The 22,262-nt window shown below is 39.1% G+C and overlaps 2 pseudogenes; one reads left to right on the top strand and one right to left on the bottom strand.

The window, feature by feature from the left end:
* Positions 1-13,252: 13,252 nt before the first annotated feature.
* On the bottom strand, positions 13,253-15,751 carry LOC101568562 (annotated as a pseudogene).
* A 765-nt stretch (positions 15,752-16,516) lies between these two features.
* Positions 16,517-18,489, top strand: LOC101568160 (annotated as a pseudogene).
* Positions 18,490-22,262: the final 3,773 nt, after the last annotated feature.

The raw sequence follows: 22,262 nt of genomic DNA, 5'->3' as shown, positions 1-22,262 counted from the left end.
TGAAATATTCCTTTATATACCTTCTTTCAACTACCTTGGCATATTATCCCTTTGTTCAACTGTAAAAGGCTCAAGGCAACAACTTCGGACATTGCCAGTCTTACGGATAACCCACTGCTATTATGGATTACTGGACTCTATTGGATTATTTTGCTGAATTCACGCACCTGCAATATTTAAATGGCAATATAACACTCATCTCTGATGAAAGTTAACAAAAAAGGGGATATAAATGAAGGACCATTTTGTATCTGTATATACAAAATAGATATACAGCTACTTTCTCTTAATTCAATGAGAGGAAAGATTTATACTAATAGTGTTTGGACAGGATATCATATCTGTATCTTGTACTATGAATAACCACTATGAAGACAACAATATGCAATGTATTAATTATTGAAATTGTCCTACTAATCTGTTTTGAAACTGTATCATTGTTATTTGTTTCTCAATAAAAATTTAATAAAAAACTTTGTTAAACTGAATGAGAGTTGACCATACAATGTGAATCTTGTGGGAGTTGGCCACTTGAACTTTGACTTATTTTGAGATGGCATTTACTTTTCTCAGCATATGAACTTCAGGTAAATAAAAGTTTCTTTTTAATATATATATATATATATATATATATATATATATATATATATATATATATGGTATTATGCAGAAAATTGATTTCATAAGTTAGTTTGTTCCCCATTCTCACCTATTTACAATAAGTGAATATGTGGTCCTGGCAGCTCATTTCAAAACAAAAATCCATACTCTGATTTCATGTTTATATGCATTAAAGTTGAAATCAACTTCTAATAAGTACACTGATGAAAAACCTTGCAAATGAACATATTCTGTGAAAGATATCAATGTCAAGTAGCCAGGTATTGCTCAATATTTGATGTGTTTAAGCTGGCAGCACATAGTTTTGGGAAGAATCAAATCAGTGCTGTTGCTTGTTTCTTCAGTTGACTCGAGATCCTGCTGCTTCCATAACCAGTTCCTCTGAGCAGAACTTATGAGGAGCATAAAAGCCTCAGTCATGCAGACATTTTTCGGGAAACATGCTAAAGGACAGAAAAAAAACCAATATAGAAAAGCAGTAAAATATCTCATTATAGAATAATTGAAAAAAATATTATCTATCAGAAAACTATGATCATGTCTTAATAATAAATTTTTCTAAAATTTTTTCAGGTCTTGGCCCTGTGACTGAAATGGAGAATATGTTTTTAGAACACGAGGTTTTTCATGCTGCTAGAGATAGGAATAGTTCGAAGGTGCTGGATGCATGGGGTGGATATGGCATATGGCATCCAACTCCAGCATCTGCAAACCTTCCAAAGTAAAGAAAGTCTAAGAGGTCAGAGGTCAGTCTAGCTTAAAAAATTAAGCAAATACAAATTTAGTAGGTAAATTAGTTATTTTCAGACAGGATGTTCCTAAATTGATCATGCTGAGCTCCAACTTACTATCTTTCTGCCTCATCTTCCCAGACTGCTAGGATTACAGTTGTGGGCCTCCAGAAACCACTACTGCTACTCTTTTGCAACAGATGATAAAATATATTATTAATATATATTATTAATAACAAATATCTTCAGTGTGGGAGATACCTTGGCGGTATAAGCACCTGCCTGGCAAGCACAAGGAGCCAGTTTTGATCACTGGTGTTGCGTACAGTACTGGTCCAGAACTCCAGGCGTGCTGTGCTGGCCAGTGAATACAGGCATAGCGGTGCATGCCTGTAATCCTAGTACTGGGGAGGCTGACCCAGGAAGATCACTTTGAGTCAAAGCCGCATAGTGAGACTCTGTGTTAAATAAATAAACAAATAGAATTATTTTTTTTTAAAAAGAAATATAGGTGAGTGATGGGGCATTGTGGTCACATGAAATAATATTTATTTATTTTATTTATATATTTGGTACAGGGTCTCACTATGCAGCTCGAACTTGTACTGATCCTCCTGTTTGCAGCCTCCCTACCACTGAGATTACAGAATACACCACCATGCCCAGACTGGTTCACCATTTCAGTGCGCTCGGGGACAGGCCAGTGTGGCATGTGGCACCTGGGATTGAATCTCATTCCCTGCACTTGCCTAAGCAAGTGCTTAGTCCACAGAGCTGTCTCTCCAACTCTAAAATTATTTTTAGAATCAAAATACTCATAATCTGTTCATTTGCTCCCAAGGCAAATTTAGGAACATCTGTTTCAGTAATTCCTTCCATATGATAAGACGTTTGTTTACCACTAAGACAAATTATCAAATAAATGTGTTCTAGTGATTTTGTGGAGGAGGTTTTAATCATGCTGTATAGCACTTATTTTTAATGTCTATTTACAAAATGTCAAGTTAGCATTTAATCTTATACCTCCCACGACTACTCCAAGAAGATAATATGATTCTGTGTTATTGGTAGATTATAGCTATAATTTCTTTAAAAATTTAACCCAGCATTCAATTTATATAATATAAACATTAAAATTCTTTACAATTTAATGATATAAAATATACAAAATATTTCAGATTTTAAAAAGTCTTGTCTTGACATAGCTTCTAAATGATGAAAAGAGGTAATTTCTCCTATTTTCAAATTTACTAGATAATTTCCACAGAAGCTGACTTCAAAAGTTTATAAGAACTGGGGATGGGGAGATAGCTCAGTGGTCTAAGTACCTGTCTAGCAAGCACAAAGACCCAAATTCAAACCCTGGTACTACATGCTGTGCCAGCTCAGAAACCAGGTGTGGTGACCCATGCCTGTAATCCCAGTGCTGTGGAGGCTGAGACAGGAAGGTCACTATGAGTCTGAGCTACATAGTGAGATCCTGTATCCAATAAATAAAGAATAAAAAAAATTATAAGAACATTTTCAGGTACTACTGAATATTTGTATTGTGTATTTTAGAGCACTTCCTTTCAAACAACTTTAATTAACGGACTGCATAGTCTGCTGAAAACTGTCTATTGTCCTTGAAAATATTTTTAATGTTTCTTTCTCTAACTAAGACATATAGGTCCCATTACTTAGTAAAGTAATTTCACGCATTATATATGTATATACACAAAAGAAACCCTTTGGATTTGGGTTGAAAAAAACTATGATGACATAATTTTTCAAGTTTCTGAAAATAATGAAATCTAGACTAATGGAATTAATATTAAAATCTCATTGTTTTAGATGACTCTCACTTCTTCATTCTTTTAAATGAAATGTTTATAAATTTTTTATTTTCTCTCACCACTGAATGAGATTTTAACATTTTCTTCCATGATATTTGTGAAAATTTTCTGTTGTTTTGGTTCCATGTTAGCATTTTCTACTTAATTTTTTAGTGTTTCATTACATTAAAGACTAAATTATGGTTCGCTGAATAAAACATGGTTCGTTTCAGACTCTTACATGTGATATAAGGCTATACAATTTTCCATAGTAAAAATGAATTTGTCTGTTTATTAAAGACAAAAATTTCACATGGAATACTTTAGTAAGTAAGTTAAAGTTCAAAGGAAGAAATTTCATTGGACTACATAGAAATAAATTTCTTTCTTCATAGTTTCTCTTCATACTACGTGATCCTTAATCATGATGTCAATTTGAATGGAATAAGAAATATCTAGCAGATTAATATAGAGTGTTGGCTGACTGTGGATGATCAACATGTAGACCAGTAGGCTGAGAAAAGACTAAGTCCACATCCTTTTATGTAATTATTCATATATTTTCTTTTGATTGTGTTCTTCTAGAGAATTTTAATATTTTAATATAACAAAGTTTATATATATGTATGTATATATATATATATATATGTTTCTTATCCTGTTTTTTCCATGTAGTTTAAAAAATTATGCTGTTCTTTTTTTCTTCAACTCTCTGTTTTACTTTGTGTTTTGTGTGCTTTCTCAAATTTACCCATCCTAACGTGTGCTATACGAAGACAGACTGCTTTTATAGGAATGGATCTAATTTTATAAATGAACATGCAAATAAATTAAAATGAATGCTTTAAAATTATTATGATTCTAAAAATCAATGTTTAATCTATATATTGGTGAATATGTTGAGTTTGAATAGATAAAAACTCAAAAACATAGTGGAGAAACAGTGTAGGTAGGAAGTATTTTCATTTTCTAGTTTATATAAATTTCTTTGAAGTTTTTGCAAATTCATTGAGGTATACGTAGCAATTGAAAGCTAATATTTATTTATTTATTGTATTTTTTAGGGAAGAGTCTCCAGGGTGTTCAGGGTATCACTACTAAATCGGACTCTTAGTGATCTACATGGTTATGGCCTCCAAAGAGCTGGGATTACAGGCTCACACCACCACACCCAGTCTTAATTGCAATCTCAGCAGGACCCGGGGGCAGGGCTGGCACAGCAGACCAGGGGATCAAACCCTTGGCCCCTGCACCTGCTTGCAGGCACTTAAATCTGCTGAGTTATGTGGCTGGCCCTGAAAGCTAATATTTAAAGTGCACAAGATGTGAATTCAGGTTGTCTGTTCCTGGTTTTTGTTTTGAGACAAAGTCTCTCTGCCTAGTGTAGGCTGGCCTTGAACTCGTGACAATTTCCCTGACTCAGCCTCCCAGTACTGCAATTACAGACATCCATATGATGCCTGGCTAATATTTTAACGTTTATGTCTTTGTAAAATCATTATTGTAATTGGACAAAGTAATTGCTTAAAATGTCTTTGAATTATGGAAGAAATTACATTTTACACTTACTTACGTGTTATTACTTTGCTAGCCTTTGGATTCAAAATCATTATGTGGCCAGAAGCCTGATTTGCTTTAAGTTTTGTGAGAGATTATAGATGCAGCAGAATAAAGCATTTTAAAGACAAGATAAGTAAACTGGACAACAATCCTTGTTAAATGACTTTCTTCTTAGATGACTTTTGAAATATTTTAATTTAATAATAGTAATGATAAATGACTTTTATAATATGTATTCTTGTCATTTTTATAATATGCATTCCTATTATTCCTGGGTTAATATATACCAACTATCATAATTTTTTCACATTGGTTTTTTGTATTAACACTGTATGATAAATCTGAAGATTAGTACTTACGTAATTTCCATTTCTACAAATGAAGGAAAACGATATAAAGCTCAAGTAACATTTCAAAACTGCATAGGTCATGAGTCATAGAATTCATGTTTCCTCCAAGTAATCAGCCACTGTAGACCACCTTTGCAGACATCTTGATTATCTGCCTCCCAGTCCTGTGCATGACAACATGAACGTGATGGTCTCCGTGTCTTGCTTTGGTTCTCAATGTGCTACTTCTTTGATGTCAAAGAAAAGTCAACACTTTGGCTAGCCCCGTGTGTCATATTAAACTTTTATATAGGACTATTCGTGGTTTTATAACACCCCCATTTTTGGAAGTACTTCTATTAATAGATTATATATTTTACTTTTATTAGTTACATGTATTATTTTACATTTTGCAATATTTTACATTCAACAGGAAAATAAAGCATCAACAAAATAAAAATTAAATGGTGTTTTATCAGAAGAGTAGTATAAACACCATTTTTTATCAACTGTTTACTTACAAAATCTAATACAGCAGAAATAAATTCCTACTGAACTGTAATGAAAATACAAATAAAATTCTGCAACAAAAATGATATTTACTTCAAGCATCACAATTAAGACAATCTTCATACATGAGAATAGCATGTTTCATATGCAAGTGTCACACTTGTAACACATGGGATTAGCTTTTCTGCGAATATTTTACAATATTTTGATAAAACACCGTTTAAAGTTTATTCTGTTGATATTTTATTTTCCTGTTGAATGTTAAATATTATAATTTTAGGTAGGAGATACCATAGGCTTGCTGTTTTGTCAGGAGATTCTTATTATATTATCTTACTGGTTGATACATTGTGTCAACTTGAGAAGTTAAAAGCTTAACTAAACCAGCTCAGCAATCTCATACCTAGGGTGTGGAGGTCCCACCCTAGAGTGGCTCAGCACTTAAAGGATTAAAAATGGGACTGAGGATGGAAGGAGAGTTCCAGTTCCTTTGGGGAGTTCCAGCACTGCTGCCAGCAAAGAGTGAAGGGCAAGAGGCTTGCTAGAGTTGCAGGTGCTGGTTCTCCTTTGCTTTGCTATTTTCTGCCACCATCAACTGCTGGTTTCTGTTATGTGCCATCCTGTCTTGGAGCCAGTGGCATATGGACTGAAACCTCCACTAACTGTGAGGTAAGTATCCCTTTCCTTCCTTAATTGTGGGTATCATGTATTTTGTTCCAACAATAAGTGAAATGTATCCATGACAATTATAATGAGTACTTAACAGGAAAATAAAATGTCAATGAAATAAAACAGTAAATTTTAAGGTGTAGTGAGTGTTTAGAATAAATAACATTTTCAGCATCAACTCTTTGTTTATAAATTCTAAAAATAGCAACAAATTTATATAAAATTTGGTTCACTAGTTACCCATTGATGTTACATTTACTAAAAAAAAAAAAAAAAACAGTTGAGCATTGCAGAAAATATTTGAAAGAAAAAGCTGAGGTTCTCAAAAATGTGGTAAATTCACAATAGAGAAATATATAGTACTCACACAATGAAAATACAAATAAATCTCTATCACAAAAATAATATTTACTTCAATTACAGCTAAAGCAATTTTCACAGAAGAAAACAGTGTGTTTCACACACAGCATTCCTTCAAATTTTTTGTAGGACATGAAATCTTGCTGGTCTTCCCGTTTTCTTAAGAGGTTCTTGTGATGTTTCACCTCTCTGTTCACCTATTGGCTCCAAAATTATTTTGCAGAGTTCTTTGGGAAGATACATATTATTCTTCCTCTGTTGTAATTGAGAACTAATCAATTCCAGTCCCAATCCTCTAAGAAAATTTTCTGCACATTTTATGCTTGCTATTTTCTATATAAAGTTTGAAGCTATGTATGCCTGCCATGTTTAGGATTAGGTAAAACACAACCATCACCAACACTTTGTGTGGCAACATAGTTACTGCATGACTTGTCTGCACTGCCATCTGTCTTGTTAAATGTGACTATTTCTGGTCTTGTGTTGAGGATTTACTATTAATCTTTTGCAGAGGTTGAGACAGGATCTTACTGTATAGTCCAAACCTTGAACTCAGTATGTAGCACAAGCTGACCTAAAACTCACAGGATCCTCCTGCCGCAGCCTCCAGAGTTCTGGGACTATAGGTTTGCCCCACTAGGCTTCAATATTTGTTTTATCATTATGGGGTAACATTGATAATATCAATACTACTTTGTTTCTCTTCACCTTATAGGAGGCCAATGTTATAGCTTTCTGAAATCACAAAGAATTAGGTGTCATGAAAAATATAATTTTGAGTATTGGTACATATACACATTTTTTTTCCAAAATTTTACTCGTGTTTCATTATTAGTATATTTTTCAACACCTTGTGTCACATTGTCCACTATAAATAATTTCTAACATTGAATGGATGTGTTGCTTTCCTTCTAATATACTTTACTTGTTGAGAAATCTTGGATTATGGGTGTGAGTACTATATATTTCTTTATTGTGAATTTATCACTTTATGAGAACCTCAGCTTTGTTCTTTCAAACAGTTTCTGCATTGCTCAACAGGCTTTTTTTTAGTAAATGTAACATTAATGGGTAACTAGTGAACCAACTATTGATTGTGACATTTGGGTACTTTTTGAAATAAGTGCAACAAGTCTGCTCACAACATCACATGTCTACATGAGGCTTTGGGGAGACAACTAGACACAGACCACAATAAGAACTTCGTCATTCTATTCATTCCTCTCGAAAGGACTTATCGAGAAGATGTGGCCTAGAGACAGGATGGAAATCCATTCAAGAGAGTTGGTTTCCTTTGCTTTTGCCTATGTTTTGGAAGAAAAGATTGACCAATAAAGAAAAATTGTTTATTACTTCACAAGTGAAAAACTGGTGATTGAGTTCAAGGATAAATTTCTAAAGGTGTAAAATATCTGCACATCTATTTTGATAGCCACATTTGAAAAGCTTAGCTGGCATCTATTTCCAAAAGCTTCAACAAGCACAAAATGATGCAAGTTGTTCCTCAATTGTCACATATTCAGATGTTATATAAATTGCTTTACATTACAAAACAAAGCTTTCAAAAATGAGTGAATAACAGGCAAATTGTCATACTTTTCTTTAGCAGTCAGTCTTTTGTCATCAAAACATAGGCAAAATCAAAGGAAACCAACTCTGTTGAATGAGATTTCCATTCTAAGTCTCCAGGCCACATTTCTTCCATAAGTCCTTTAGAGAGGGATGAATACAGCAATAAAGTTCTTACTGAGGTCTGTGTCTAGTTGTGCCCCCAAAGCCTCATGCAATCATTGGGATGGCTGGTTTGTAATTAATTCATGATCCAATTCTGGGGTTATGGGTTTGAGTGCTATACCCACCCTGGGGTGAGTAATCTGCATATAGCATAAGGCAGTGAGAGAGATTTGCTAGCTGCCGCAGCTGCTGCTTATGCTCCTCCCTTTGATCTTCGCTGTTTTGTGCCACCATAAATGGCTGCCCTCTGCCATGTTTCACTCTGCCTTAGAGCCATCCAAGTATGGCCTGAAACCTCCACTAACTGTGATCTAAATAAATCCTTCCTTCCTTAATTTTGGGTGGTGGGTATTGTATGCAGCAATGAGAGAAAAGTGATTGAGATAGAAATCCTGCTATATATAGCTGACTGATGAAAGCCTTCAGTTCAGAGAATTAGGTGCCATGAAAAATTGAATTTTGAGTATTAGGGCATATACAACATTTCACTTGTATTTCATTATTAGTATATTTTACAACATCTCGTGCCACATTGTCCACTAGAAATAATGTCTAACATTGAATGGCAGTATTGTATTTCATCAAATGTATTTGGAACTTGGTGAGAACTTAGGTAGTCTGTCTACTCCAGGAGATACAGAAAATTGTGGTTCAAATTTTAGGACATTTTTTTTTTTCAGAACCAGGGATTGAACTCAGGCCCTTGCACTTGCCAGGGAAGTGCTTATTCCACTGAGTCATCTCCCTAGGCCCAGGACATTTCTTTTAGGTGCAATTACTTTATTTTCCCAGGCCTTCCCTAAATTTAAACATAAAGTGCAATACCATTTTTATACTAGTCCATGATGGTGTTGATTGCAGAGAAATGTAATTATAATATATACTAGTAATTAATAAGGACATATTGGGTGAGAGAAACACTGCACTCCAAGGGCTGTGGCAGAACCAAAGAATTTCCACATTTTTCTCATCATTTATAAAATTAACTTCATTCTACTTCATTCTCAAGGAAAAGGCTGATCAGCTCATGCTCTGGTCTTGTAATTGACTTGCTTGATTAATTTGAAACTCAACTAATTTCATTATTATAGGAATCTGCTTCAGGAGAGAGCCATATAAATCTTTTAAATCTCAGTTGAATCTTGATATTTAATTACTTCCAATCTTCTGCAGAATTCAGAGTTTAAGAACATCTATGCAGGTATTCTTCTCCAAATGTTCAATTTTTCACTAACTTTGGCCTTTCAAATACCTGGCTATATTAGAATGCAGAGTAAGGTTTTGATAGTTTTTGTAACTCTCTGCTTTGACATACAACTTTTCAAACTTTCTCAGGGGGACACAATTGTTCCACAAATTAAAAGCTGAACTGACTTTGTCTGTTCAAATTTTCATTAATTATCTATAAGTCCATATAATTTTGTCTCGGAATCCCTAGTACCTGAAAGGAGTCAAGAAGAAAAATAACCTGTAGTTATATTATGGAACCAGCAAGATGGCTCAGTGTCATAAACGCCTGCCTAGCAAGTGTAAGGTCCTGATTCTGATCTCTAGTACAAAAAAAAAAAAAATTTGATAGTTTTAGTATGCCTTTCAAGTATATTTCAAGCATATCATTTTATTTTATATTATTTTTCAGCTACTTTCAGGATATGCTTTCATTATGTTATGCTACGTATTAAGTAATGTTATTTAAATTGATGCATCCATTTCATCATCCATCACATATTTATTAAGTACTGTGTTCTTATCCAGTGGCTCTTCCATGCCTCAATTCATGAAGGTCACCTTGGGCACTTGGTTTACACACATTGATAGCTCAGCCTCTTACCCAGAAGTACTGATTTAATAGAGCTGAGGTGGTCCTTAGCAATTGTTATTTTAATGAGTTTCAGTTGGTTCAAATGCACCTGTTTTAGAGATTCTCCCCCAGCCACTGAAAATGCCAGTCTGAACGCTGAAAATATAGCAGAATCAAGGAAAATATGCCTTCATGGACATTTTGTTCATTCATTTTGTTTGGCAGGCACAGCCAAAAAATAAATAAAAATTAAGCAAGATCCTGATAATGACGAACACTATGAAGGACCCAAAGTCATGAAACAGATAATTAAGAGTGGGATTGAGGGTAAAACCTCAACTATGCTTGACATCCACAAGTGAGAGATAGGAAGCCAATCTTGGTACATGTGGCTCATATAAAGAACTAGGGTCAATCTTCATGGAGATACATTTCCGGGCAATTCCCTCACTGGGCAAACACTGTAAAGTCTACAATACTAAGACAGCTACTACATTACTAGGCACCAAAAAATTCTGACACTACTTTTGTATGTGGGCTCTGTGATTACCCAAAATATCACCATGCAGCATGTGTGTTTAGGTACAGTTTTTATAAAAGACCTTATCGTCGCCCCACCTTGCAGGTGTATAGGCATAACTATAAATTGTCTTCAATGTATTTTAAATAAATAAGAACATTTATACGTAGAACTTTGTGAGGATCCAATAAGAAAATAAATCAGCAACATTATAGTTGCTAATGTAATAACCAATAATATCTTTTCTCTATGCCTATGATATGAAAAATGCTATGTAGTACTCACACCAACTTCAAAAAAGTTCTAATGTCTATAATTTCATGATGATTTTAAATTTATTTAAATTTGCTGCAATCTAGTACCCTATTCACTTCAGGAAAAAGTATAGGTTGGGGCCATCCTCATTTTCCTAGATTATTCCTTATTTTACCATTGTCATAGTGATGACTTTAAATTTAGTAACAATAGCTAAGTGAATTCATAGAAAATTATCTATGTGGGAGCTGATATCTAGACTAAGAAAATTGCAGTAGTAATGGAATATATACTGATTTACAAGTGTCAAAATAGATATATTTGCTCTATAAAATGCTACAAAATTTAATGCTAGAGAACATTTCTTAGTTGATACATTTTTACACTAAGAAACTCACAGATCATACTCACAGTGCATTTATATTTCCATGTTCATTCATTTTGAAGAATTCTAGAACATACGTCTGTGAGTTTTGATAAACACGTATTATTGACTGTTGGGTAAATTCAAAGTTCTTCATCAAGCCTTATGACAAATATAATAAATGCAGATAATCTATGCCAACTTGGTTGAGAAAGCTCATGGTCTCAATGGTGGGCTATTAAACTAAAGCAACTGTCTTGGTAGCTGAAATGGAGAGAAAAATATGTACTAAGATAAAGACAGATTTGTATGAGAATGAAAAGGACAGGTTATCAGTACTTGGCAATGAATTGAAAGGCAAAATCCAGTTTTAGATGTAGGTACAAAGAAAATTAGAGTTAGATCCAGAAGATGAGATAGTCATCTCCTGAAGAAAAACAAAACTTCATACACAAAGTTTAAAAAGCTGTAAAGGAATATGGTATGCTCAATGAATACTAAGCATAAGAAATACAATGATAGAAATAAGATTAGCAACCACTCTGAATCTGGATATAGCAGTGAGTACTCATGGGGTTCATTTAAATGAATATGCAATAGTCACGTTTTGTCATTAGCTAGATAACATTTTTCAATGATAAGATTTCAGCCCACGTATATTGCAACATGTGAGTAACATAAGCTAGAAAGAATCAGATTCACTGCAGCTTCACGTGGCTTGCTTGTGAATTTAAATGTGACCCTTAATGTACTGGCCTTTTGAAGCTAATTAATCATTAATAGAACAGACAGAAGTGGATTAGCTGGGTGTGTTCCCAAGTATTATGGAAAATTTCATAGCAGCATGACACTTTCTCATGTACTGTGTGTGTCTTTGAACAAATCAACTACCTAAGCAACAAGAATTACAATGCCATTCTTTCATGATTGAACACTAGTTCTAGATCTTGCTAATTATGTTTGCATTTGGTCCATTGAACAATAATGTACTGAACTGATGGGTTCAGAATGCAATAGTCTTACTGATTTCTAAACGGTAATAAGATTGTCACTTAATCATACATGGACTATTTTGTGAATTGACACTCAGAAAAAATATTTTATTTTTGTATCTATTTATTATTATTTTTTTAAATTTAGGACAGGGTCTACAGGGTGTACAGGGTCTCACTACATAGATTGGACTCATAGTGATTCTCCTGGTTTCAGTCTCCCAAGTGCTGAGATTACAGGCACATGCCACCACGCCCAGTCTCTATCACTATCTCTGCTCACCTTGGGGTCGGGGCCGGCACAGCATGCCTGGGCTCAAACCCCAGCCTCTGTGGTCTGCCGAAGTAGGTGCTTTAGTCTGCTGAGCTATCTGGAGAAGATATGTTTTTGATATAAATAATTTTTTTAAATAAAAGTGTTCAGTTTACTTTTAAATCCACTTGTCAGGGCTGGCCAAACAGTTCAGCAGATTAAAGCACCTTCAAGCAGGGGCAGGGGCCAAACGTTCGATCCCTGGGTCTGCTCTACCCCATGGGGCACACTAAGAAGGCAATAGAGATTGGACATGGTGGCGAGCACCTGTTATCCCAGCTCTTGGGAGGCTGTAAACCGGCGGATCACCATGAATCTGATCTAGTAGTGAGACCTTGTACACCCTGAAGACACTTCTCTAAAATATAACAAATAAATAAATAAATAAATAAAATCACTCCACTTGTCAGTGGAGACAGAATAGAGGGTTTTTTTTTTTTTTTGAAGTTTAAGTATACTTGGTCAGAGTTGGAAAATGTACTATGCTGCATTATTGCTAAATCTCACTAGTACCAAATACCTTGTGTGTGGTGAGAAGGCAAAAAAAGTTTGCTTTTAAACTTGTTACTATCAATTGCAGCTATGGTACTTTGCATTTTTGTTCCACGTTGCCCACAGTACTCAGTTTCTGCAACTAAGGCAGCCTCTTGGTGGAGGAGAAGAGAAGGCAGCACGCAGGTCAGGGGATTTGCATCTCCCGCTCGATGCCCACGTACTTCAGGGCATCGGCCTGTTTGTACCTGTAATTGAAAAAGAGCTCTTCGCCAGGTTGGATGGCCCTCTTGGCAAAGATTCCGATTCTGTGGTCGCCATTCACCATCTTGACTTAAGTATGCCAGTTCGGACTTACCCAGTGATTTGCAAAACAAATTTTGTTACCCTTGCAGGTGTGTCCACCACAAAATCATTGTTCAAGTTGAACAGGAAGCTGCGCATGTATTTATCATACATCTTACCTCTTGTGTCTGCTTCATTTTGAGATACAATATCTCCACAGTACTCAAAGATGAATTCATTTTTCTGTACAGGATCTCTGCTAAAAATCCTCCAGCCTGCTACATCTGACGGTGCCAGAAATTAATGCTTTTTGGAGTCCCGCTGGATGCTACAGTTCTTGCAAGACACATTTTTGCTGTCCCAGTGGTCCGCAGCTCCGCACGTCAGGCAGAGGTCCAGGTGACACTCGCGGACCACTAGGTAGCATGGGCTCTGCTTGCTGTTGCATCGGGCTTTGCAGCAGCATCCGGGAAAGCGATGCTGACATTCAACTACAGTAACAAAACTTTTCACAAAAATTTTGTGCTATCACACAAGGGCACGAACTGTCATAAGTCTGCCTTGGATGGTCACAGGGTTGATAGTTGTAAATATGGTTAGAGGAGCCATCCTTTGTCAACTGTATCTTTCTGCAGTGTGCAGCCCACAGTTTATGCAGCCTCCCCTCCCCCTCCGCCTCCCCCTCCCCCTTCCTCTCCTTCTTCCCCCTCCTCCTCCCCTTCTTCTTCTTCTCCTTCTCTGGAGAGGTGTCCACCTCCTCGGCAGGAGCAGGTGTGATGATGCTGGACTCCTTGACTCTAAATTCACACTCCTGTCTGCGTCAGAAATTACCGTAGTAAATGCCAATGAGGACCCCAAACATGGAGGCTTCAGCTCCGCTCCACTCCGCGTTCTTAGGAGGGTCAATATTCAGCTTCATGTTTATTGGGGTTTGACACCTAGAATTTGCTTCGGAGGAGCTTGAGGTTTCATCCTTACTTTCCTCCTCCTCTTTATCGTTGTTCTCTCCCCCAGTTTCAGTCCTTGTCTCTCTGTCGCTGTTGGTGTCCTTGGACTCCAGCACTCTGATGGTGGGGATGCTGGGCCAGCTGCTGTTGTTAGGGAGCCGGCCTGCCTGGGGCCGCTGAGGCGCTTGGGCGGGGTCTTAATATGCTCCGTGGTGAGGGCAGCAGCAAACCCGTTGGCTCCCTCGAAGAGCTGCTAACACTGCGGTCCACAAGGCTTATTATCCAGAGTTGGTTCTGTCTTTTTTCTGCTTGTTTTTATTGGGTGTTGCATGTAAAGAATGTAGGAAGCAGTCATATTTAAAACATGCTGACAGAAAAGTGTATGAAACAAATGTAAGCCGTGCTCCCTCTGCACAGACTTACCCTTTGGTCTGTCTACGCTGAGGGAGGAAGTACACCTTGGAGCTGCTACTCGGTGAGCTCTTTACATCTTTCCTTTAGCTCTTCTGCTGTGCCCTCATTTGAAAACTTTGAGGAAATGGTTTCAAAAATTTCATCAGAAGAAAATTTTCAAGGTGGGCAGCTTTCCTTCTTGTCTCGGCGATTCTCCAGCTCCTTCTGCTTTTCTTCGCTATTCTCAGGGTCATCTCCAATGTCCTCATCGCCATCATCGTTGTACTGACCCAGAGCGTTCACCAACTCCTCAAAAATGTCATCATTTATAAACCCACACTCTGGATCTCCATGGGCTTTGCCACCATAGCTTTTCATTTGTTCCTCAATGAAAGTACCATCCTGGTCTACAACCTCATCCCCCATGTAAGGAATGTTACGTAAAACAGTTTCATCTTCTACCATGAACTTCTGTTGGAGAGGAGACCAAGAATACATACTGAGGAGACTGCACTCTTGCATTCTGGGTCTTTAATGGGATGACTTGTGTTGGAAAATCCAAGTCTCTAGTCCCCAAACCGGAGGTCATGATGTGCACAGGCTGTACCCCACACTTGTTTCCATTCCTGATTTAAGATTTCTGTTCTTTCTGAAAGTTTTTGATGATTAGAACTAAACATACTCTCTATTTCATCAGCTCATCTGAACCTCTTGAGCAGTCTCAGTCACATACACTCTGATTTTACATTCTTCTGCCAACAAATAGGTCCCTTATCAGATTTCTTTCTTCCCCATCTGGCCCATTATTATTCTTTGCCCCATGTGGCAGCCCACACCCCTGCTGGGGTTTCACAGTCTTCTGTGTCCCAATCAGAATAAAGTTCTAAAAATATTTATTTATTTTAATGTATTTGATTGTTATAGAATCTCACTACGAAGTTGGGACTCAGGGGAACCCTCCTGCTTTCAGCCTCCCCGGCACTGGGATTACAGTGATGCAACACTATGCCCAGACTCTGTGGCTGGCTTGGCCCACCCAGAGGGCAGAGCTAGTACAGCATGTGGTGCCAGGGATGGAACCAGGGTCCCTGCGCTTGCCTGAGCTTGCCTAAGTGGGTGCTCTAGTCCACTGAGCTATCTTGCCAGCCCCCACAACAGATTTTTTTAATGATGAGGAATGTGTTGAGTTGTAATACAAGGATTTATAAATATAACTTTAAAAGTCTGCTCATGCCAAGAGAAATGACTACAGTTTGTTTGATGCATGTTGTTGTTACAGTTCTTTCCTAAATTTTAAGTTGTTTTATTTTTAATTAAATATTTTAAATTATAGAACCAGATTCTCCTAATGTAAAAGACCCAATGCACTCTCTGGAATGGGATAGAAAGAATATTTTATATAATTAGCGAATGTCATATTAATATATATATATGTATATATATATATAGCTATAGATATATATATGCATATATGTAGATTTAAGCTGTCTATATTGTCTTCCTTTCCAAATATCTCATATTTTTTCTGCTCTCTCACCATCTTTGGTATTTATTCATTGATATTTATTCATTTATTTAAATATATTTCCTAAGACAACTGGCTACTTCAAAGTATAGTTGTTATTATCATCTATAATATTTAACAATATTTAATATTAATATTTATATATTTTCCCTGAGTACTTTTTATTTTTATTTTAAAATATCATACAAATACATGTGCATATGATTACAAAACAGATCAATAAAATAATATTACATATGGTATTTTCTTTTTGGTTACTCTTTACCTTTGCTATTTATCATTTCACATATAATTAAGAACAATGTGTCAAGCATATATCACAAGTGTACACACAATCTCTACAAGTATGTTTATTTAATAAACCCACAAACGTAAATAGCAGGTTTACTTTACCAAGGTTCATTTGCAGTAGATGTTTTGCATCTCATTTTTGTCGTTTAACAAGGTGTCATGAAAGCCCCGTGGAATCAGAGTATGAAACTTACTGTACTTTAATGACTCCATCAAAAAGTACCAAAACAACGCTCCGCTGCCGCCCCGCGCACCCAGGCCGGGTTCTGCCCAGACCTGCAAGGTGCTGCGCGGGGTGCAAGACAGTTTGCAGCTGGGCTGCCCGCGCCCTCTCTCTGTCTCACCGGGGACCACGCCACCACCGTGCACAAGCTGTACATGGGCAACCTCAAGGACAGCGTGGCCCCGACGGCCTGGAGAAGGTGTTTGCGGAGCACAAGATCTCCCCAGCGGCCCGTTCCCGGTCAAGTTGTGCTACGCCTTTGTCGACTGCCTGGAGGAGCGCTGGGCCATGAAGGCCTTTGAAACTTTCTCGGGGAAAGTGGAACTACAAGGAAAACGCCTAGAGAATGAGCATTCGGATCCCAAAACAAACGAGTCGAAAGAACTAGTTCTGAAACATCCAGCCCCAGCTGCGGTGGGAGGTGCCGGACAGCCTGCTGGCCCAGTACGGCACGGTGGGATGCTGCGAGCAAGCTAGCAGGAGAGCGAGACCGCGTGGTGAACGTGATCTGCTCCATCCCAGAGCAGACAGAGCAAGCCGTCAGAAAGCTGAAGGGCTTCCAGAAAGAGAACCACGCCCTCAAGGTCTCCTACATCCCCACCCAGAAGATCGCGCAGGGCCCCGGGTACTGGCCCCAGGGCGGCTTCCGCTCCCGGTGTCATCCCTGCCAGGGCTCGCCGGTGGCCGCGGGTGCCCGGCCAAGAAGCAGCAGGTGGACATCTGGCTCCGGCTCCTGGTTCACACCCAGCACTTGGGTGCCATCGTCAGCAAGAAAGGCCCACCCTCCGCAACATCACCAAGCAGACCCAGTGCAAGATCGATGTGCGCAAGACAGAGAAGGCGGGCACAGCAGAGAAAGCCCTCAGCGCACGCTCCACCCCCAAGGGCTGCTCCTCCACCTGCAGGATGGTCCTGGAGGTCATGCACAAGGAGGCCGAGGACACCAAGAGGGCCGACGAGGTCCCCCTGAAGATCCTGGCCCATAATAACTTCGTGGGGCATCTCATTGGCAAGGAAGGGCACAACCTGAAGAAAGTGGAGCAGGACGTGGACACGAAGATCACCATCTCCTCGCTGCAGGACCTCACGCTGTACATCCGAGAGGACCACCACAGTGAAGGGCGCCATTGAGAACTGCTGTCGGGCAGAGCAGGAGATCATGAAGAAAGTCCGCGAAGCCTTTGAGAACGACGTGGCCTCCTTGAGCCTGCATTCGCACCTGATCCCAGCCTCAACCTGGCTACTGTGGGGCTTTTCTGGCCTCATCCAGTGCCGTCCCACCACCTCCCAGCAGTGTCATGGGGGCTGCTCCCTGCAGTTCCTTCATGAAGGCCCTGCAGCAGGAGATGGTCCAGGTGTTCATCCCCGTCCAGAACGTGGCCAGTGTCATCGGCAAGAGGGGCCAGAACTTCAAGCGGCTGTCATGCTTCTCCAGCACCTCCATCAAGATTGCACCACTGGAGACGTTTGATTCCCAGATTTGAGTGGTCATCATCAGTGGACCACCAGAGGCCCAGTTCGAGGCTCAGGGAAAAATCTACAGCAAACTGGAAGAGGACAATTTCTTCGGTCCCAAGGAGGAAGTCAAGCTGGAGACCCCCATAAAGGTGCCAGCTTGCACTGTGGGCCGGGTCATTCGCAAGAGCGGCAAAACTGTGGTCGAGTTGCAGAACTTGATGGTGGTGGAGGTGGTGGTGCCAAGAGACCAGACCCCGGATGAGAACGACCAGGTTCCTGTAAAGATCACTGGGCCCAAGTGAAGCAGCAGCACCAGAACGGACAGAGCAACCAGGCCCAGGCTCGGAGGAAGTGACCAGCACCTTCCCATCTCTGAGGCTGAATCAGAACCACTGTGCCCCACAGGTCTGAGAGGTTATGGGAATCGGGGACACTGGGGACTGCAGGAGATCAGATTTATCCATCCACTTGACCTAGCTGCTTTGTGAGGAACCTGATCTCCAGCTTATTCAGAACCCCCCTTTGCTGTCACCAAGAAACCAGAACCAGCTCAGAGTCCTTTTAAATGTGGATTAATGAAGGAATTTCTCCAGGTTTGTTGTCGTCATCGTCCTGTATCCTCCCCCCACTTCAGGTTTTTAAAAACCCAAAGGATGGATTTCTTTTTTGACCCTAAAATCTCTCCAGTTTTCTTCCCCCTACTTGGCTAATTGATTAAAAATACCTCCAGCCTCGTTTTGGGCTGCCACTTCTCCGGGAGCCATGTTGTCTTATCTTGACCACTACCAAGACAATGAAGGCCTAACTACTGCAGCGTGGCATTGCTACAGGATGATGCCTGTGGAGAGGACTCTTCATTCTCTCACTTGATTCCTATCTGTCCCAAAAGCAACTGCCGGGAAAAAAGCAGGGGAAGCTGGGTGTGGTGGCGCATGCCTGCCATCCCAGGAGGCCGATGCAGGAATGTTGCTTTGAGTTCGAGGCCAGCCTGGAATAGGGAGCCCTGTCTCAAAAACAACAAAACAAAATTAAAGGGAGGGGGAAGAAGGGGGAAGTGGGGAGAAAGATGATTAGAAGGCACAGTAATCCACATTTAAAAGAAGTGCCCTAAGTTGGGGAGAGAGCTCAGTGGTCCAGCACTGCCTAGCAGGTGTGAGGTTTTGATCCCCAGCATCCTCACTCAAAAAAAAAAAAACCAAGAGAGTCTTTAGTGCCAATCTATCCACATTGCCACTATTTTGGAAAACTGGCACAAGTAAAATCTTCCCTAGCCTGTTGGGGCCTTCCTGCCACATGCACATCCTTTGAGCCCCACCTGGAGTCCCACATGGTGTCCGGAGGCGTGAGTGGGGGCACCGAAGGCCTGGCAGGGTGGGCGAGGCCTCACCACTGTCCCTGACTCCCATCATTCTCAGGAGGATTCTGTGTTTTTTTAAGTCTACTTTAATGATTGGATGTGAGCCCTGGGAAGGTGCCCTGAGCTCCCTTTGCTAAAACCTCGGTTCCCAGGAGGAATGGAGTGCCCAAAGGAGTATGTGCAGCTGGGAGGGCTGGTCCCTGGGGGCGAGGTCAGGGTCGTTCCCCACCACAGCACTGTCTTCCTGGTGATGGTGGGACCCGGACCCCAGCCTTGACCTTGCTGTCAATCAGGGGTCCATCTTCTGGCCAAGTCAGTCAGCTGGAGAGAACTTCTGTTTTTAATCCTAGAGGAATGTTTAACTGATGGCTTCTGCCTCCACGAATTCTTAATGGTCATGGTGAAAAGTATGCCTGAAAGAGAATCCTGAATACCAGCAGCATGTGTAGCCAGGGGCTCAGTGAGATTAATTTATTAATTTACCAGGCTCGAGATCCCCGCTGGAAGGGCAGCCCTTGAGCAGAACAGGAGCCATCAGCTAAGTGGTTGTAGGGCTCTGTGATTGTCAGTGCATATCATCTAGGCGATGCACTTTAGCTACCCTGGACAGAACCATCAAGTGTGTGGGGGTTGGGGGGAGGGACACCCTCCTTCAGCAGCAGTTGACAGTGATGGCAAGACAACCATGACGTGTGGGTGGTGGGTGTCAGGCAATGCTGTGTATGAAGCAAACTACCTGAAGATATGAAGTTAAAAAAAAAAAAAAAAACATGTTTGCACATTAACCTGCCAATGGTATTTTATTTTCTTTTGTATTTCCTTTCTAGAATTACCAATGTGCACTGAAACGTTTCTTACTAAGTCTTGACAAATTGATTTTACTTCCATGGCCCAGACTTAAGAATGTTGTCGGATTGCTCTGCGGTGGCAGCCAACCCCACAGATAAGGTGTTGAGCTGGATGGATGTCAGTCCCCATCTCCAACCACCATCTATATTAATTCACTTTGTGTGTTGCCAGAGTCATAATTATCCTAAAAATTATTTAAATTTCCATTTAAGCTATACTGTTTTTAATTGTTGCTTCTTGTATTGTTTGATCATTTATACTAGTCTATAGGTTGTCTACCTGTAATTGTCAATACCAATGGATATTTTGTCATTGTATATTTTATTTCACAGATGATCACTTCTATTTTATCACAGCTTATTGATTTGCAGATGTTCAGATTTGTGTTCTATTTATACACATCCTGCTAAAAATATACATGCATTCAAATATTTAATATACATTCATTTTAGCTGGCAAATAAAAACACAAAATGAAACATTCCCATGTCAAAGATACAATATTACCATGCATGCAAACTTAGTTCAATGTTTAAGCCAACTAAACACACCAATCTCTTTAAAGATCATTTCCTTATGAAAATATAGTAAAATATGTTCATCTAGTTTAATGAAATGTACAGTGCAAGATTGTTACCAGTAGCCACCCTGTTATACAATAACACATTGAGCTCCTTGGTCTTGTCTAGTATTAACTTGAGACCCACTGTTTCACCTTTTCCCACTCCTCTCTGCACCCTACTGCACTTCACTTTCGGTAACCATCCTTGTACTCAATTTCTATAAGATCAAAGATTTACATTCCACATATGATTAAGATCATATGCACCTGTCTTCCTGTGCCAGGCTTATTTCACTTTACACAATTGTTTTCAGTACCATTCATGTTGTCACAGGTGAAAGGATTTTCTTTCTTTTTGACTGAATTGTGTCCCAATGAGTATGTATATAATAAATTTGCATTATTCACGGGAATGTTAGCTTTTAAATAGTGGCTATGAGGAAAAAATACAATGGAAAGGTGGTGGTGCACTCTCAAGTTATGCTTCTTTTATTAGGGCTTCCTCAGAGAGTGACATTTCAAGGAAGCTGTAAAGAAGTTTAAGTGGTACACACTACCTTCATAACTAGGGTGACACAATTCTTGTGATAGAAAACACTTAGTCGTGAGTTGGGAAATTATCTGCGATGTCCTTAAGTAGCTAATGCAAAGCGAATAGGAGAGAAACTGAGGAAAATATTGAAGGAAAAAAAAGACCAGGTTGCATAAGATTTTCAGTGTCACATTAAGGACCTAGGATTTTATCTTGTTTGAAAAGTAATGATTGCTGGAAGAATGCGGCAATTTTTAATATAGTAAAACTCATCAAAAGACAAGAGAGTAGACTGGCAAAGCCATTGTGGAAAGTGGTGTGGAGATTCCTCAAAAAACTGGGATGGGAAGTCCCATTCAACCCAGCTACAGCCCTCTTGGGTATCTTTCCAGAAGAACTGAAAACATCATACCACAGCAATATACGTGCACCCATGTTTATAGCAGTACAATTTGTCATAACTAATCCTGGGAAACAATCAAATACACATCAACTGAGGAAGAGATTTAAAAAAAAGATGGGGATGTTTATACAATAGAGTATTACTTGGCTATAAAATGATAAACTCAAAGGTTGTATAGGTAAATGATGCAACTAGAAACTGTATTCATAAGTAAAATAAATCAGACCTGTATGTGCAAACATGGTATTGTATCCCTAATGTAAGAACCTGAAAGAGTAAATAAAATCTCAAAGATACAATACACACTGGAAAAGGAAAAAGTGTTCATAGGGAAGAAACAACTGGGAAGAGGAAAAAACGAAAGAAGGAAAGA

Source organism: Octodon degus, unplaced genomic scaffold (genome assembly GCF_000260255.1).
Source record: "Octodon degus isolate 3935 unplaced genomic scaffold, OctDeg1.0 scaffold00340, whole genome shotgun sequence".
Taxonomy (NCBI): Eukaryota; Metazoa; Chordata; class Mammalia; order Rodentia; family Octodontidae; genus Octodon; species Octodon degus.
The sequence above is the reverse complement of the archived record's forward strand: the minus strand, read 5'-3'. Positions and strand labels throughout refer to the sequence as shown.